This window comes from Chiloscyllium plagiosum, unplaced genomic scaffold (genome assembly GCF_037043375.1).
Source record: "Chiloscyllium plagiosum isolate Xiang-an unplaced genomic scaffold, Cpla_swu_hap1 HiC_scaffold_27, whole genome shotgun sequence".
In the NCBI taxonomy this organism is placed as follows: Eukaryota; Metazoa; Chordata; class Chondrichthyes; order Orectolobiformes; family Hemiscylliidae; genus Chiloscyllium; species Chiloscyllium plagiosum.
In genome coordinates, this window is record NW_028270165.1 from 26,581,756 (window position 1) to 26,598,682 (window position 16,927).

Sequence of the window (16,927 nt, forward strand, 5' to 3'; positions counted from 1 at the left end):
GAAGAAATGCCCCATCATCAACATCTTAATTGAACGACCCATTAATTTTTTATACTAGACTTTACATCAATCAGAAATCACCTCTTAACATCTCTTCTGTCAAGCCTTCTAATGTCTTGTATGATTCCATAAGGTTGCATCTCATTCTTCTAAAGTCCATTAATTACTCCCCAACTCATTGTGCCTGTCTTCATAAGAATGTCCCTCCATATCCAGGACCAAAATGTTCATCCACACTAACCCCATTTCCTTGCAAATGACCCATATCCTTCTCAACCTTTCTTATCTGTGTATTGGTCCAAATGCCTTAAATGTCATTAATGTACCCATCTTGACCACTTGCGCTGGCAGTTCATTTCATATGTGTACCACCCTCTATGTTAAAAAAAAAGTTGCACCTCGGGCTCCCTTTTATTCCTTCCCCTCTAACCTTAAACTGATGCCCTCGGGATCTTAATTCCTCAACCCTGGGAAAAAGACAGAGTGCATTTGCCCGATCCACGTCTGTCATGATCTTATACATTTCTATAAGACTCCCCTCAGATTCCTCTGCTCCAAAGAAAAAGGTCCTCTCTTGTCCAGAGTTTCTATATAATTCAAACCGTTGAATCCTGACAAAATCCTCATAAATTTCCTCTTCACTCTTTGCAGTTCAAGAATTCAATAACTGGCATTAACTTCGAGCTAGAGTTAAATTGATGGAATTTTCTGATGATGCATGCTGTGGATGAGGCATGACCCCCTCAAAATATTTTAAGATATTAGCCTAGTCCCTAACTTTTTTTCTCATTTTAAAGGCAAATGTAAAGTGAGTGTTCCATGTATGATGCATCTGGTCAACCACTTGGCTTGACGTAAAAACCATTCATTTAAGCAAATTGAAACATAAACAAAATAAAGTGAAATTTCGAATACTTTAACCACTGAAAAACTTCACCAACCCAGAACAGTAACTATTGCTAATTAACTGCTCCAATACAGTAACATCCCATAAACACACCCTTTGGCAAAATAGTACATTCAAGCAGTCTTTTACAGATAAGGTGTGACAACTTCCAGACAGAAATTTCAGAAGAAAGTCAAGGGAATTCTTTACTGAAGCTTGCAACTCTTCAGATTCTCACATCTCATTAGCTAAAACACATGAGAAAATACCTGAACTGTGAGAATCCCCTTCCATTTTTAACTAGACACTCAGCCTTCATGACCGCTCATCAAAAGAAATGGCACAATAATCTTGTAAAAGTGACAGCATCATCACACTTCCCCTCCTCCCCCCCCCCCCCCCCCCCCCCCGCTTAAAAAAATATACCATCAATGTACAAAGATAGCTCCATTTAAATTTCTTAGTCTTACTCTTATCCCATGACAACACACATGTATTACATTTACTCGAAGCATGCAAACATGTTTCTGCTGATGGGTGAGTGCCGAACCAGAGGACACAGCTTAAAAATACGGGGTAGACCATTTAGGACAGAGATGAGGAGAAACGTCTTCACCCAGAGAGTGGTGGCTGTGTGGAATGCTCTGCCCCAGAGGGCAGTGGAGGCCCAGTCTCTGGATTCATTTAAGAAGGAGTTGGATAGTGAAATCAAGGGTTATGGAGCTAAGGCAGGAACAGGATACTGATTAAGGATGATCAGCCATGATCATTTTGAACGGTGGTGCAGGCTTGAAGGGCAGAATGGCCTACTCCTGCACCTATTGTCTATTGTTTACTCCTGCCACCAAACACCTCAGTCTGTTTTTTATCCATGTCTCAACAATGAGACAGCAGTTGTGCTTTCTCGTTCTGCCACTTCCATAATTTTCCAATTGCCATAATAAGCTCTATCTAAACAGTCTGGAATTTTTGTCCTTAATTTTCTCCAAAACTTTTGATGGGTTATATTCAGTATATATAATTGTCTCAGACGCATTACTGGCTATATCTGTGAGGGAGTCTGTGACAAAGAATAAAGAGTTGCAGTCAGTGTGATGGGTTGAAGTCTGTCTATTTTAAAGCAAGAAATGTCAGGAATAAGGGTGGTTAACTTAGAACATGGATTAGTTCTTACAGCTATGATGTTGTGGCCGTTACAGAGACTTGCATATTACAGAGGTAAGAGTGGTTGTTGGATGTTCTAGCGTTCAGGTGTTTCAAAAGGATTCGGGAGGGAGATAAAAGAGGTGGGGGAATTCCATTGCTTATCATGGATAATAGAGCAGCTGCAGAAAGAGAGGTGGTCAGGGAGGGTTTGTCTGCTGAGTCATTGTGGGTGGAAGTCAGAAATAAAAAGGAACAGTCACTTTGTTGGGAGTTTTCTAAAGATCTTCCAAATAGCAACAGAGGCAAAGAGGGACAGATTGGGAGGCAGGTTTTGGAAAGGTGCAGAAGTAACAGGGTTGCTGTCGTGGGTGACTTCAACTTCCTAATAATGATTGGAACCTCTTGAGTGGAAATAGATTGGATGGAGCAGACTTTGTCAGGTGGTCCAGGAAGGATCCCTGACTCAATATGTAGGTAGGTCGACTCGAGTGGAGGCCATATTGGATTTGGTGCATGTCAACGAACCAGGTCAGATGTGAGATCTGTTGTGGTTCTGTTCGCCGAGCTGGAAATTTTTGTTGCAAACGTTTCGTCCCCTGTCTAGGTGACATCCTCAGTGCTTGGGAGCCTCCTGTGAAGCGCTTCTGTAGTGTTTCCTCCGGCATTTATAGTGGCCTGTCCCTGCCGCTTCTGGTTGTCAGTTTCAGCTGTCCGCTATAGTGGCAGGTATATTGTTGATGGAGTTTGTGGATGAGTGCCATGCTTCTAGGAATTCCCTGGCTGTTCTTTGTTTGGCTTGCCCTATAATGGTAGTGTTGTCCCAGTCGAATTCATGTTGCTTGTCGTCTGAGTGTGTGGCTACTAAGGATAGCTGGCCGTGTCGTTTCGTGGCTAGTTGGTGTTCATGGATGCGGATCGTTAGCTGTCTTCCTGTTTGTCCTATATAGAGTTTTGTGCAGTCCTTGCATGGGATTTTGTACACTACATTAGTTTTGCTCATGCTGGGTATCGGGTCCTTCGTTCTGGTGAGTTGTTGTCTGAGAATGGCTGTTGGTTCGTGTGCTGTTATAAGTCCTAGTGGTCGCAGTATTCTGGCTGTCAGTTCTGAAATGCTCCTGATGTATGGTAGTGTGGCTAGTCCTTTGGGTTGCGGCATGTCCTCGTCCCGTTGTCTTTCTCTTAGGCATCTGTTGATGAAATTGCGGGGGTATCCGTTTTTGGCGAATACCTTGTATGGGTGTTCCTCTTCCTCTTTTTGCAGTTCTGGTGTGCTGCAGTGTGTTGTGGCCCTTTTGAATAGTGTCTTGATGCAACTTCGTTTTGTGTGTATTGGGGTGGTTGCTTTCATAGTTCAGGACTAAGTCTGTGTGTGTGGCTTTCCTGTGTACCTTTGTGGTGAATTCTCCGTTTGGTGTTCTCTGTACCCTCACGTCTATGAATGGGAGTTGGTTATCCTTTTCTTCTTCTCTCGTGAATCGGATTCCTGTGAGTGTGGCGTTGATGATCCGGTGTGTTTTCTCTATTTCTGTGTTTTTAATGATTACAAAGGTGTCATCCACATATCTGACCCAGAGTTTGGTTGAATTTGTGGTAAGACTGTTTGTTCTAACCTTTGCATTACTGCTTCTGCTATGAGTCCAGAGATCGGTGAACCCATGGGTGTTCCGTTGATTTGTTCGTATATCTGGTTGTTGAATGTGAAGTGTGTTGTGAGGCACAAGTCCAGTAGTTTAAGTATGCCGTCTTTGTTGATGGGTTCAACGTCCTGTTGTCTGTTCTGTATGTCCAGCAGGTTGGCTATTGTTTCTCTGGCTAGGGTTTTGTCAATAGAGGTGAACAGTGCCGTTACGTCGAATGAGACCATAGTTTCTTCCTTGTCTATGTATATATTTCTGATGATGTCCAAGAATTTCTGTGTTGATTGTATAGATTGTCTGGATCCGCTGATCAGGTGTTTCAGTTTCTTCAGCCAGTTTGTGTGATGGTGTCCCTGGTAGTGATACTATGGGTCTGAGTGGGATGTCTGGTTTGTGCACTTTAGGTAGTCCATAGAATCTGGGGGTGTTGTTGCTTTCAGGTTTCATTCTTTGTAGGTCAGACCTGGTTATTTGTCCGTTTTTCTGTAGATTCCTCAGTGTGTTGTTTATCCTATTGGTGAGCTGTGGGGTGGGGTCAAACTCCCTGTTTTGGTAGGTGTTGGTATCTGCAAGTAGTTATTGTGCTTTTTGGGTGTACTCTGCTTTGTCCAGGATGACCGTCATTCTGCCTTTATCTGCTGGTAGTATGATTATGTTCTTATAGTTTCTTAGTGATTTTAGTGCTTCCCTCTCCTTGGTATTGAGGTTATGTGTTTGTCTTTTCCTTGTTATCAGAGGTACAGTACTTTGCCTCACTGTTTGTTGTATCTTTTCTGTCAGTCCATTGTTCCTGACTGTGCATTCTAGTGCTGCTAGGAAGTCTGCTGTCTTGGCGTCCCTGTGGTTGTAGTTGAGTCCCTTGGCCACTATTGTTCTTTCCGTGTCTGTGAGCTGTCTGTGGGAGAGGTTTTTAACCCAGGTGTGTGTTGTGGTAACCTCTTTGTTGTGTGTTAGTTTGGCCATTTTTTCTTTTAGTGCCTTTTTTTGCGATATATGGTCCTATAGTGACAGCCCGTTCTATGGTCTGGGTCCATTCCTGATTCGCGGTTTTTGAAATTAATGACTTTTGGCGCGCAATTTCTTGTCTGTATTTGTGAATTCTGTTGTGAGCGTCTGTAATCATTACCTGGATCATCCTGAGTCCATTCTGTCTGGCTGTGTCTCTGGCTTGTGGGTTGTTGACTGGCGGTCTGTATCTGACACATGGTGGAAGGATTCGATTCTTTCGGCATTCATGCAGGAACCGGAGTTGTTCGTATGTGGCGCTTAGGCAGTTAGCGCAGGATTCCCATTTCCTGGCTTGTCTTAGCGTCTCTCGCCAGTTGGTGTTCAAAGTTTGGGAGAAGATTTGTAGCTCGGGTGCTCGTTGTTGTGGTTCTGTTCGCCGAGCTGGAAATTTTTGTTGCAAACGTTTTGTCCCCTGTCTAGGTGACATCCTCAATGAGATCTCTTTGTGGGAGAGCATTTCAGTGATAAGGACTTTTACTATAGTCATGCAGTGAAATAAGATCAGATGGTATGGCTAATTCTTTAATTGGAGGAGGGAAATTACAATGCTATGAGACAGAAACTGTGAAGCAAAGGTTGGGAACAGAAATTTTCAGGGAAATGCATGGCAGCACTTGCTGCAATTGCTGGATAGGTTTGTCCCACTGAGGCAAGGAAGAGGATGGTAGTGTGAAAGAACCTTGGATGACAAAAGAAATGGAAAATTAGTCATGAGGAAGAAGGAAACTTTAAATTGAGAAAGGAAGGATCAGACAGGGCTCCATGGGTTTACAAGATAGCCAGGAAGAACCTGAAGATTGGATTTAGGAGAGCTAGAAGGAAGCAGGAAAACACCTTGATGGGCAGGATTAAGGAAACCTTAAGGCATTTTACACTTACGTGAGGAGCAAGAGGATGGCCAACGTGAGGGTAAGACTGATCAAGCATAGTGGAAGGAACGTATGCCTGGAGTCAGAGGAGGTAAGGCTGATCCTTAATGATTCCTTTGCTTCAGGATACACTAATGAGAGGGACCTTGTCATTTGTGAGGAGAGCATGAAACAGACTGATATGCTCAAGCAGGTTGATGGTAAAAAGGATGATGTGCTGGAAATTTTGTAAAACGTGAGCATAGTTAACACCCCTGGCCCAGATGGGGTATACCCAATGTTACCACAGGAAGTGAGGGAAGAGATTGCTGTGCCTTTGGTGATGATCTTTGCATTCTTACTGTCCACCGGAATAATACCAGATGATTGGATGATTATTTGGAAAAACGTAGCTGGGTTAGAGATAGTCAGCATGGCTTTGTGAGAGTTCAAATTATGCCTCACAATCCTTATTGAATTCTTTGAGGCTAGGACAAAACACATTGATGAAGTGGATGTCGTGTACATGGGTTTTAGCAATGCATTTGATAAAGTTCCCTGTGGTAGGCTCATTCACAACGCAAAGGGGCGTGGGATACATGGTAATTTGTCTGTCTGAATAGGTGTCCTACACAGTTAGTTAAGATCCTTGCAAAAGGTTCCTCAAAAGCCAGAATGAACATTAAATGTTCTGGTTTTATTACTGCCTGTGATTTTCCAATTACCTGCATGTCTGGCAAAATTCAACTACATCCTTATGCAGTCCAGGTCAGTAAAAATGTTTTAACGTTTTGGCTTGACCTCCTACTGATAATTGATGTGTTAGCCACAAAACCCCCTTGCTGTATCATAATGGCAATACAACTTGATAAGCGTTTAGCCATTTCTCACCTGACTGAATATGTGAAAGTCTCCATTTCCTCATCAAGACATCATTTTCTAAAACAAAACCATTCTGGAATACACTCAGATTATTCTTCTATATATTCTTTTTGATAAATTTTTCTCAGTTTTTCATCCTTCTGGTGTACTCAGTTAATTTTTCTGAGCTAAAAATATCCACTTGGTCCTCCACCTGTTCTGGTTTTGTCTCAACCTTTCGATCAAATATGGTCTCTGGTAATTTTACTTCAACTTCCTTATTCTTTGATTTCTCCAGCTGTTTCATCTGGTGGTTTTGTGACCTTGTTATCACACAGACAGGAAAATTCCCAGAATATAATTCCTGTGATTTCTCAGTAGCCTGAATTTTCACTGCCTTTTCAAATGCAGTAGCCAACACTCCTACTTGTGATCCACGCCATAACGTTTCCAAGGACAAATTGTATCCCTGGAACCATGAGATTCTCCAATACTCCGACCACCACTTCTCCACTTTTCACTGGACACTCCAAACTTACTGTACACAATGGAACACTTCTCATCTCACAATGAATTCCATGTACTAGCATTTTTTTTTTCTGGCAATAGTCCTTCTAACTTATATATTTCCTTTACTTCCAACATCAACAATTGACATGGTCCCTTATCTCTTTAATAATGTAACTTATTTAACTGTTGCTCTTTGTCTATGCAAGTAATTGTTGCCTTCACAAGTAAATGGTTTAAGATGATCTGGCATTTCCTTCTCAACCAATCTCTGATCAGGTTGTGCATTCTGGTGCAACTTTTTAGTCTCCACTGTGCTTTCCTTTACACTTTAACAAAATTCACTGGCTTATCCTGCTTTCCTACATCCGCCTTCCCAGTGCTTTTCCTAACCTATCAACACTGTGACTTCATATGGCCTATTAATTGTAATGAATACACCTGATCTACTTAACTTCTCTTTCCCCTCATAAGTTTCTTTTTTTTTATTCTATTGTAAGCTACCTTTATTAATTTCCAAGAGGTCTCCTCCTCCCTCACTACCTGAGGATTTCTCTTTTCCCCAATTTCTATTCCTCGTTGGACTTTGATTTATGAATGAGCTCAGAATTATTAGCCATTTCAGCTGCTAATCTTGCTGTTTTAATGCTCTGCTCTTCCATTTGAGATCTACCAGCTCACGAAGTGAATTTTTGAACTCCTTGAGAGTTATTGTCTCTCTCAGAGCGTCATATGTTTCATCTATTTTCAATGCACCTATCCACCTTGTTTGGTCGTTTTAAACTCAGCGTACGTTTGGCCAGGGCCCATCCTTAGACTCCTGCAACCTTGTCTGTTAGCTTCTGCCACAAACTCTTATGCATTTATGATGGCTTTCGCAAACTCCTCAGACTCTTCAGATACCTCCTCTGATAATGGTGCAAATACCTCACGAGCTCGACCTACCAACTGTGTTTCGCTCAGCAGAACCCACATGGTCACTAGCCACTTCATTGTTTTAGGCACTTTCTCAAATGAAACGTAAAAAGCTTCTGCATCCTTCTCATCAAATTTACGCAATATATTTAAACACATCCCTGACAGATCTTTGGCTACAATAGGTTTGTTCATCATCACTATCCTCCTCACTAAGCCTGCCTTATGCCTTCATCTCCATTCTTTTAAGCCAATGTTCATGTCTAATTGACAACTTCTGCAGATCAAATTCTGTCCCTTTCTCCCTTTCCTCTGTTTTTAACTCTAATTCAAGTTGTTTCAGTTCCTTTTCAAGCTGTTTCATCTACAGTTGAATTCTAGGCATTTCCAAAGATTCTGATGCTGTTTCCAGCGAATTTAAATGACGAGCTATTGCTGTAATTACTTCCTTTTCTCACAGCCGAAGGTAACCCCATCTTCTAGTTGGTCTGCCTATTCCAACACCTTTGACTGGCTCACCTTTTATGAAACCCCCAAATCCACTTCTTCAATCACCAGAAAACTCTTTGTGACCGAAAGAGCCATTGCCTTACAAAACACTGTTAAACCAACCGAACACAACAGCCGGAACAAAAGACAAAAAACACACAGAATGTTACGGGCTTAGATGAGGTGGGAATTGTAAAGTGCATTCAGGAAGGCTTCCTTCAGCAATATGCAGAGGGTTCTAATCTGGAAGGGGCAAAACTCACCTACTCTTTGGAAGTGACAGTGGGGGCGCACTTTCAGACCAGTGACCATAGTTCTATTAATTTTAAAATAGTTGTGGAGAGGGACAAAACTGGTCGACAAGTTTAAGTTTGAAATTGAGGCAAGGCAAATTTTGATTTGAATTAGTCAGGAGCTTGGGGTTGACTGGGGTAGTTTATTTGCAGGAAAAGGGATCTCTGGCATGTGGGAGGCCTTTACAAGTGTGATCACGATAGTTCAAGGACTATATGTTCCTTTGAGGGTGAAGGGCAAGGTTGCCAGGAATAAGGAACCTTGGATGACAAGAGATATTGAGCCTTCAAGCAGAATAAAAGGAGTCAGGGCTCAGGTACAGGCAGTTAGGATCAAGGGAATCCTTGCAGCTATACAGGGAATACAGGTGTATACTAAAGGAAATAAGGGGGGTAAAAAGGGGCACAAGAATACCTTGTCTGAGAATGTTAGGGTGAATCCAAAGGCGTAATTTACATACATTAAAGGAAAAAGAATTACTAATGAGAGAATAGGGCCCCCTCAAGTGCCAAAGTGGACATACATATATGTCTCGAACCACAGGAGATGGGCGAGGTTCTCAATGATTATTTCTCCTCTGTGTTTACCATGGAGAAAGTCATGAAGGTTTGGGAACTTCGGGAAGTTAGTGGTCATATCTTAGGGATAGCTCATGTCACAGCAGATGTATTGGAATATATGAAGGTAATAGATCTCCTGGTCCTGACCAGATATATCCAGAAACATTGTAAGAAGCTAAAGAAGAAATTGCGGGCTCTCTGGGTATTATTTTTGCATCATGGTTATGCACAGGTGAAGTCCTGGAAGAGTGGAATAGAGCAAATATTGTGCCATTATCCAAGAAGGGCTGCAAAGAAAATCCTGTGAACGATGACCAGTAAGCTTAATACCTGGGTAAGTTGCTGACAAGATTCTGAGGGATATGATATGCATGCATTAGGAAAGACTGGGTTTGATTAGGAGTAGTCAACATGGCTTTGTAAGTGGGAGATCATGTCTCACAAATTTGTTTGAGTTCTTTGATGAAGTGACAAGGAAGGTTGACGAGGGCAGTGTGATAGATAGTGTCCATATGGATTTCAGTAAGGCCTTTGATAAGGTTCCACATGGTAGGCTGCTCTGGAAGGAGAGATTGCATGGAATCCAGGATGAGTTGGTAATTTGGATGCACAAGTGGCTTGTTGATTAGAAGTAGACGATAATAATGTAAAGAGTTTAATGATGAATGGTAGGGCCTTAAGGCGTGTAGTGGTACAGAGGGATCTTGGAGTTCAAGTTCACAATTCTGGGAAAGTGGAGTCACAGGGCACTGGTGAAGACATTTGGCACACTGGTCCTCATCAGTCAGTGCACTGAGTTGGGAGGTTATGTTGCAGTTGTACAGGACATTGGCGAGTCTGCACTTGGAGTACTGATTTATTATTTTCAGTTCGGATCAACTTGCTTTAGGAAAGACGTGATTAAACTGGAAAAAGTGCAGAAGAAATTTACAAGGATGTTACCAGGACTCACGATTCTTGGACAAGCTAGGACCTTTTTCTTTCGGGCATAGGAGACTGAGGTTGGGGGTGAGGGGGAGGGGGGTGGCGGAGAGCCAACTTAGAGGTGTATGAGATCCTGAGAAGCATAGATTGGGTCATTGCACTCAATCTTTTTCCCAGGGCTGGAGAATGAAGGACTGGAGGCCATCAGTTTAAGGTTAGAGGGAAAATAATAAAAGAGAACCTGTGGGGTAACTTTTTTACACAGAGGGTGGTACACATCTGGAATGAGCTGAAGCTTTTGACAGCATTTAAAAGGAATTTGGACAAATAAATGGATAAGAAAGGTTTGGAAGGATATGGGCCAAGTGCAAGGAAATGGGTTGATCTTTGATCGATATTTTGGGCTAAAGGACCTGTCACTGAGCTGCAGGACTCTGACTCTATGACAAAGCTGTAATGAGGTCAGGAGCTGAGTGGTCCTGACAGAACCCGAACTGTGTACCAGTGATCATGGTATTGCTGTGCAGATGCTATTTGATAATACTCTTGATGACACTTCCCAACAATTTACTGATGATCGAGAGTAAACTGATGATCGAGAGTAGATTGATGGGGCAGTAATTAGCTCGGTTGGATTTCTTTTGCTTTATATGTACATGAGATGCCCTGTGACAATTTTGCAAATTGTCGTGTAGATGCCGGGTTGTAAATACACTGAAACAGCTTGCCGAGAGGCGTAGCAAATTCTGGAGTTCAGATCTTCAATATTGCCAAATGTTGTCAAGGCCAATTATGTTTGCAGCATCCAGTAACTCCAAGTGCTGTCAAGTGGTGTGAATTAAATTGGCTGACGGCTGGCATGTCTGAAGTTGGGGATCTTGGAAGAGGCTGAAATGATTCATCACTCGATATGTCTGTCTGAAGTTTGTTTTGAATGCTTCTGCCTTTTCTTTTGCAGTGATGTTCTGGAATCTTCCATCATAGAATATAGGGATATTCAAAGAAACGATTCTTCCAGTGAGTTGTTTTATAATCCACTACCATTCATGACTGAATGTGTCAGGACTGCAGAGCTTAACGTGATCTGTTAATTGTAGGATTGCTTAGCTTTGTATCACTGGTGCATTATTTATTTGGCATGCAAATAGTCCTGTTTGTAGCTTCACCAGCTTGACTCAATGTTGTTAGGTATGACTGGTAATGCTGTTGGCATGCGCTTCTGCACACTTTATTGGAATTCATTTGATCCCTTCCATTGTTGGTAATGGTAGAGTCTGGGCTTTCTTGGGTCATGAGGTTGCACATTATATTGGAGTACAAATCTGCTGCTGTATTTGGCCCAAAGCGCCTCATGAATGCTACATCCATCCAAAATCTGTCTCACGTAGCACAGTGATATTGACACACAACACGATGATAGATATTTTCATTGTGAAGGTGAGAATTCACCACAAGAACTATGTGGTGGACAGTCATACTGGTATAGTCATACAAAATCAACTGCATCCAGCATTTTGGTGAGAATGAGGCAATGTTTGTTTATCCCTATTGTTGGTTCCCTCACCATCTGCCGCAGACCCAGTCTAACAATTATATCCATAGGATTCGAGGAGCTCAATCAGTGGTGCTTTTGATGGTAACATTGCAAACACCTATCAGGATTGCATTCTGCCTCCTGATCACATAGATAAGGACACAATCCTAAAACAGAAGGTCCTGCAAAGTACAGTGTTCCTGTTCATTAACCTAGCAGTTCAAGCTCCAATTTTAACAACGATGAGGTGAAATCACTTTTTGCACAACATAAAGATTGCAAGAAATGGCATTTCATACATTGATACCTGAAATCAGTGTGTTATCTCATTGAATATTTTGGACAACTGGACTTTTTTTTTTCCTTTTGAGTTGAGAGGCTTGCAAAACCGCACCAATTAACACACCTGATTCCCGAGAACCTGTCTACTATTCCAGTCACACAAATCGGAAGTGTAATAGTATTGTCCCCATTTCCCTAGATGGATCAGATCCAACAACATTCAAGAAGCTTGACACTATCCAGGACAAAGCAGCCCACTTGATTCATAAGCATCTGCTCCCTCCACCCTTGATGTTCAGTAGTAGCAGTGTGTACTATCTACAAGGTACACTGCAAAAACTCTTCAAAGATCCTTTCACCCAGAGTGCAGCAAGATGAGGGAAAGGATGAAGGTTTTTTGAGGGTTGTCAAATTGGATGCCTTATAAAGCAGAGTGTATGATTCATTGTTTGTGGATGTTGATTGGATGGTTGATGAGTTCAAGTGGAAACTAATGGCACTGCTTGAAACGCAATGGAAATGGTAGTGACTCTTCAACCATTCTGAAGTAGGCACTCATGGCTAACGAAATTTTAAGCCCCGTAATAGAATTTGCACCATTGTATCTTTCCTGTTATAGATGTAGATGGAACTAGCATTCTTGAGAATACTTAAATTATGCAAGTACTTTTAGTTTAATAGACTGGGGGGGATAACATCTGATGCACTTTGGTCGATAGGTTCTACACAAATAGGGAGAATGAAAATCGAGAATTCAAGGAAAAAATGATTACCACTTACACGAGTAGAAGGGGTTGAAGTGGAAAGAAAATTGGTGGTCTTTTCTAGTTCAGTGCAAGATCAGGTAATGATACACATACGCACAGAGAATAGGAGGATTAGTAGAGCATTCGAGACTGCTTCACCATTCATTGGGCGATTAGCCATGATCAGAATGTTCATTAACCATGGGTTCCCATTTGTCCTTCCTGTGTTTTATTGATATATTTAGTTCTATTCAACGTCTTCCAGAAATTACTGAATGACTTGGCCTCGACTGCTTGCTGTGATTACAACATCTCTGGAGGAAGACAATTCTCCTCTTTGCTGTCTTCTGGCAATTTCCTGTATGGCATTGAAAAACTTCAAGAGAGCAATATACATTACGGCGTGGTCGTATTTGGTATTCTACCTGTCTTAGGGTGCAGAAGTCAATAAAATGCATTGTGTTCCTTGAGCCCACCAGTTTGGTGATTCCATGTCTAGGCATAGCTCATTATCACCATTAGTATATTGCAATGCATCCTAGAACCAGTGTCATTCGAAACTCTCAAGGCTAGGCAAGATTCTGCTTTTTTTTCATTCATTTCATTATCTTTTTTGCAAGCTTCAATTGTTGAACGTCATTTAAACAAGCATACCTTCAGGGGACATTGCAATATATCCATCATGGTGGCGTTACATTTGAATGGGGCCAATCCGTGCAGTTGAGTACCAGCGATGGATGCTTCAGCAGTACCTTCCTAAGAGGGATTACAACAACCTTGTGTCTAATGCAATTTTCCAGTGAAATGTGTTCCGGTCCAGGCCAGAGCCTCCCGGAGCCAGAGCTTAAGAAAGTAAGCTAGACCCTAACCTTTTCTTATTTTACAGGCAGATGAGAAGTGGGTGTTGTAGCTGTGATGCAACTATTCAAATCACTTGGCTTTAAGCAAAGCAGAATTTATTCAAACGTTAAAGTTGAAAGACAAATAAAAGAACTTGTAATTTAGGATAACAATTGGAAAATCTAACCAACCCCATACAGTAACTATTACTAATTAACTGTTCCAATACAGTAACATTGCACAAGCACACCCCTTGGCAAAAGGGCAAATTCAAACGCAGATTCTTACAGGCAGGAGAAAACAATTTCCAGAGTTGTATTTCAGAAGAAAATCTGAGTCAGTCTTTTCTGAAGTTTGCATCTCTGCTGGAGTCTCATGTCTTGTGACTGCTACAGCTAAAACCAAACTAGAAAAAAATAACTGAACTGGGAGGACTGGCTACTCCCCACTGTCTTTATGATGTTAGTTCAATAAAAAAAGCAAGGACAAAATAGCCTTTTTAAAGTGACAGCGTTGTCACAAACAAACATTGAGGAGCCAATTCATAAAATGCATCTAAGGAAGAAAACAAATTATGCACTACAGAGGTTATCCTTGCCTGGATAAATAATGATATTGATGCCAGGCCTCAGTTTCGAACCATTCTTCTGTCATTATGCATCATACTTGTTTTGGTTATCCAGTTTTCATATGATTGCCCTCTGGACGTTTGCAACTAAAAGAAGCCAATAGACTGCCATATCAGTGAGAGAAGGTGTGACCTTTCCTTTACCTCTGCCATGTTGTTATCACTTGTTGTCTGGTGACAGAATTGTCTTTGCCTGTAATCAGGAGCACAGTTAGGATATTAGGTCCATCGCATGGACTCTGGCATGAGATCATGGCTGATATATTTGCCAGTCCACTTCCCTGCCTACTCCCTCTAACCTTTGATTCTCTTACTATTAAACACCCTATCACTTTATTAAATGAATTCAATGAATTGGCCTCCAGAGTCGTCGGGGCAATGAGATCCAGAGATTCACCATGCTTTGGCTGAGAAAATTTCTCCTCATGCCATTTCTAAGTGATTGTCCTTTCATTCTGAATCTGCACGCTCGTGTCATTTTTTTCCCCGATAAGCCAATTCCATCCAGGCTTCTTAGTATTCTGGCAGTTTTTAATGAGCTTCCCCCCATTCATCTAAATGCAGTCGAGTAAAACGAACAATATACCTGTAGAAATTCTACAGTACAGAAGGGGCCATTCGGCCCACGTTTTCCATGCTGACTCAAATACTACCAGATATCCATTCTAGTAACATCTCCCTCCACATGAGTTAGAGCCCAGCACATAAGTTGGTGATTCAGATACTTTTTAAGAAGAGTTTAGAGTCTCTGCCTCCACTAACGAGTCAGGCATTGAATTCCAGACACTCACCAACTACTGCATAAAAAAAAAACTGCATATCCACTTTAATCCTGCACCCAATTAGCTTGAATCTATCACTCCTGGTTTTTGAAGTCTCTGCTAAGGGAAACAGCTTCGTCCTTTCTCCTTTAACTCTACCCCTCACAATTCTACATACATCAATCATGTCATCCATCAGCCTTCTTTGTCTTAAGGAAAGTGACCCCCATCTCTCCATATAGCAACAATTCAGAAGCCTGAATAATCTTGTAGAAAATGTTCTGTGCACTCTCTTCAGAGCCATTGTGTCCTTCCTGTAATATAGCAAACCAGAATTGCACACAATACTTCAGTTGTGACCTCACCAGTATCTCATTAACCTTTATCATTATATCTCTACTTCTGCATTCTATAATTCTGTCAAAAGAGAAGAATATTCCAAATGGCTTATTTACAATATCTTCTACCTGTACTATTACCTTGGGGACCCAGAGCAGGACGTCTGACTTCTTCTCCACCTTAACATGTTCCCAATCATTGTGTATTCGCTTTTACTGTCTTCAATGCACTACTTCACACTTATCAGATTTTAATTCTATCTGCCACTTTGCTACCCACTCCACCAGCCTATTTATATATTTTGGATCTTACAGCTATTCTCTAAACTATTCATAATATGGCTTTTTTTGTGACTTCAAATTTTCAATTGCACTTCCCATACTGAAATCCATGTGGTTAAAGCATAAAATGAAGAGTAGGGGTCCCAATACTGTACCCTCAGAACACCACATGAAAAGCTTTCCATTCGCAAGAGCTACCATCAGCTATTACTCTTTGTTTTCCATTACTAAGAGAACTTTGGATACTATTTGACATATTTTCCTGCATCCCACGGATCTTTAGATGCTTGACCAGTTTGCCATGCAGGACACTGATAAACGCCTTACTGAACTCCATGGAAACAACATCCGCTGCACTACACTACACAATCCTTCTTGACACTCCCTCAGAAAATTAAAAAAAAATAATTGTAAGGCATCATCTTCCCTTCGCAAAGCCATGCTGAATGTTTCTAATTACCTTTGGATCATCCTAGGGATCTTCTCCAAATGGTTAGTCAACAGAGAGAAATACATGGTTTAGAAGACGCAGAAGAAAGGAAATTAAGAGTAATGTGCCTACACCGACATATGTATTCTGCTTTACACAAGAGCAGAAAGTTGTTGGAGGCACAAATATGGCTTTAAAAGCACAGGTGTTAACTGTCATGGGCATTAACAAAGGGGCCCCAGTGGAGGCACTAACAAACAGCTACCAAAGGGAACATCGACACCCCATAGCGTTTGCAGAACACCTTAGGCAAATAGTTAAGCCTTGGAGAGGAACAATCTGGAAGAAGGGGCTGAGAATGCTGCTATTGCATGGCACTGAGGAGTCAAAGAAGGCATTAGAACAGTTTTATCCCACCGATAAGTTATGGGAAAAGGCATCAGCAAAATTACCCAGGGCTTCTGGAGGAAAGATTATACCCCCCAAAGATCAGACAGCAATCTGGAGAAATTAAAGGGGGGAGGCTTGCTCAGAGGGCTCATCCTCCAGCCTACTTGATAGTAGGTAGAGGCAGAAGCAGAGGAAATGTCCAGGAAACAGGCAAAACTCAGTGGTTTGTGCAAGTGCTACAATTGTGGCAAAAATGTACATTTTGCAAGAGAATGCCCAAATCCGAGACATGAGAATGCAAGTTGAGCGGTTAGGTGACACAGCCTACCAACGGAGGGCCTGAACAGACCCCCCCCCCCCCCCCCCCCCCACTCCCCAAATGTGATGTGACGGAAATATCACTATCTTTGGGGATGTACCCTGAACTGTAAGGACAGTTGCAGGCCTCCATGTTCTGGGTATGTGATGTGCAGTGGGATAAAGAGGCAAGTCTCCGAGAGAATAGTAGGGTAGGAGGGTACCCTGTTACCTCCCTTTGGGACACTGGGGGATCCTGAACCACCATCAATGCAATCCATTTCAACGACAAAGATTAGAAAATTGAAAATAAAATAATTTCAA

At 41.8% G+C, this 16,927-nt stretch overlaps 1 protein-coding gene across 9 annotated transcripts in view; it reads left to right on the forward strand.

Annotated features, from left to right (window-relative positions):
* Positions 1-13,107, forward strand: part of LOC122543510 (uncharacterized) — a 36,879-nt gene extending 23,772 nt beyond the window's left edge. For 5 of the 9 annotated variants that reach the window (XR_015751228.1, XR_015751232.1, XR_006310061.2 and 2 more), the window contains 2 exons: positions 11,034-11,092; positions 12,883-13,107. The gene's annotated coding sequence lies outside the window, so the exon portion shown is untranslated. Of the gene's footprint in view, positions 1-9,383; positions 9,486-11,033; positions 11,093-12,882 lie in introns of all 9 variants that reach the window. The other 4 variants (XR_015751229.1, XR_006310069.2, XR_015751231.1 and 1 more) reach the window with 3 other exon arrangements.
* The last annotated feature ends 3,820 nt before the right edge of the window (positions 13,108-16,927 follow it).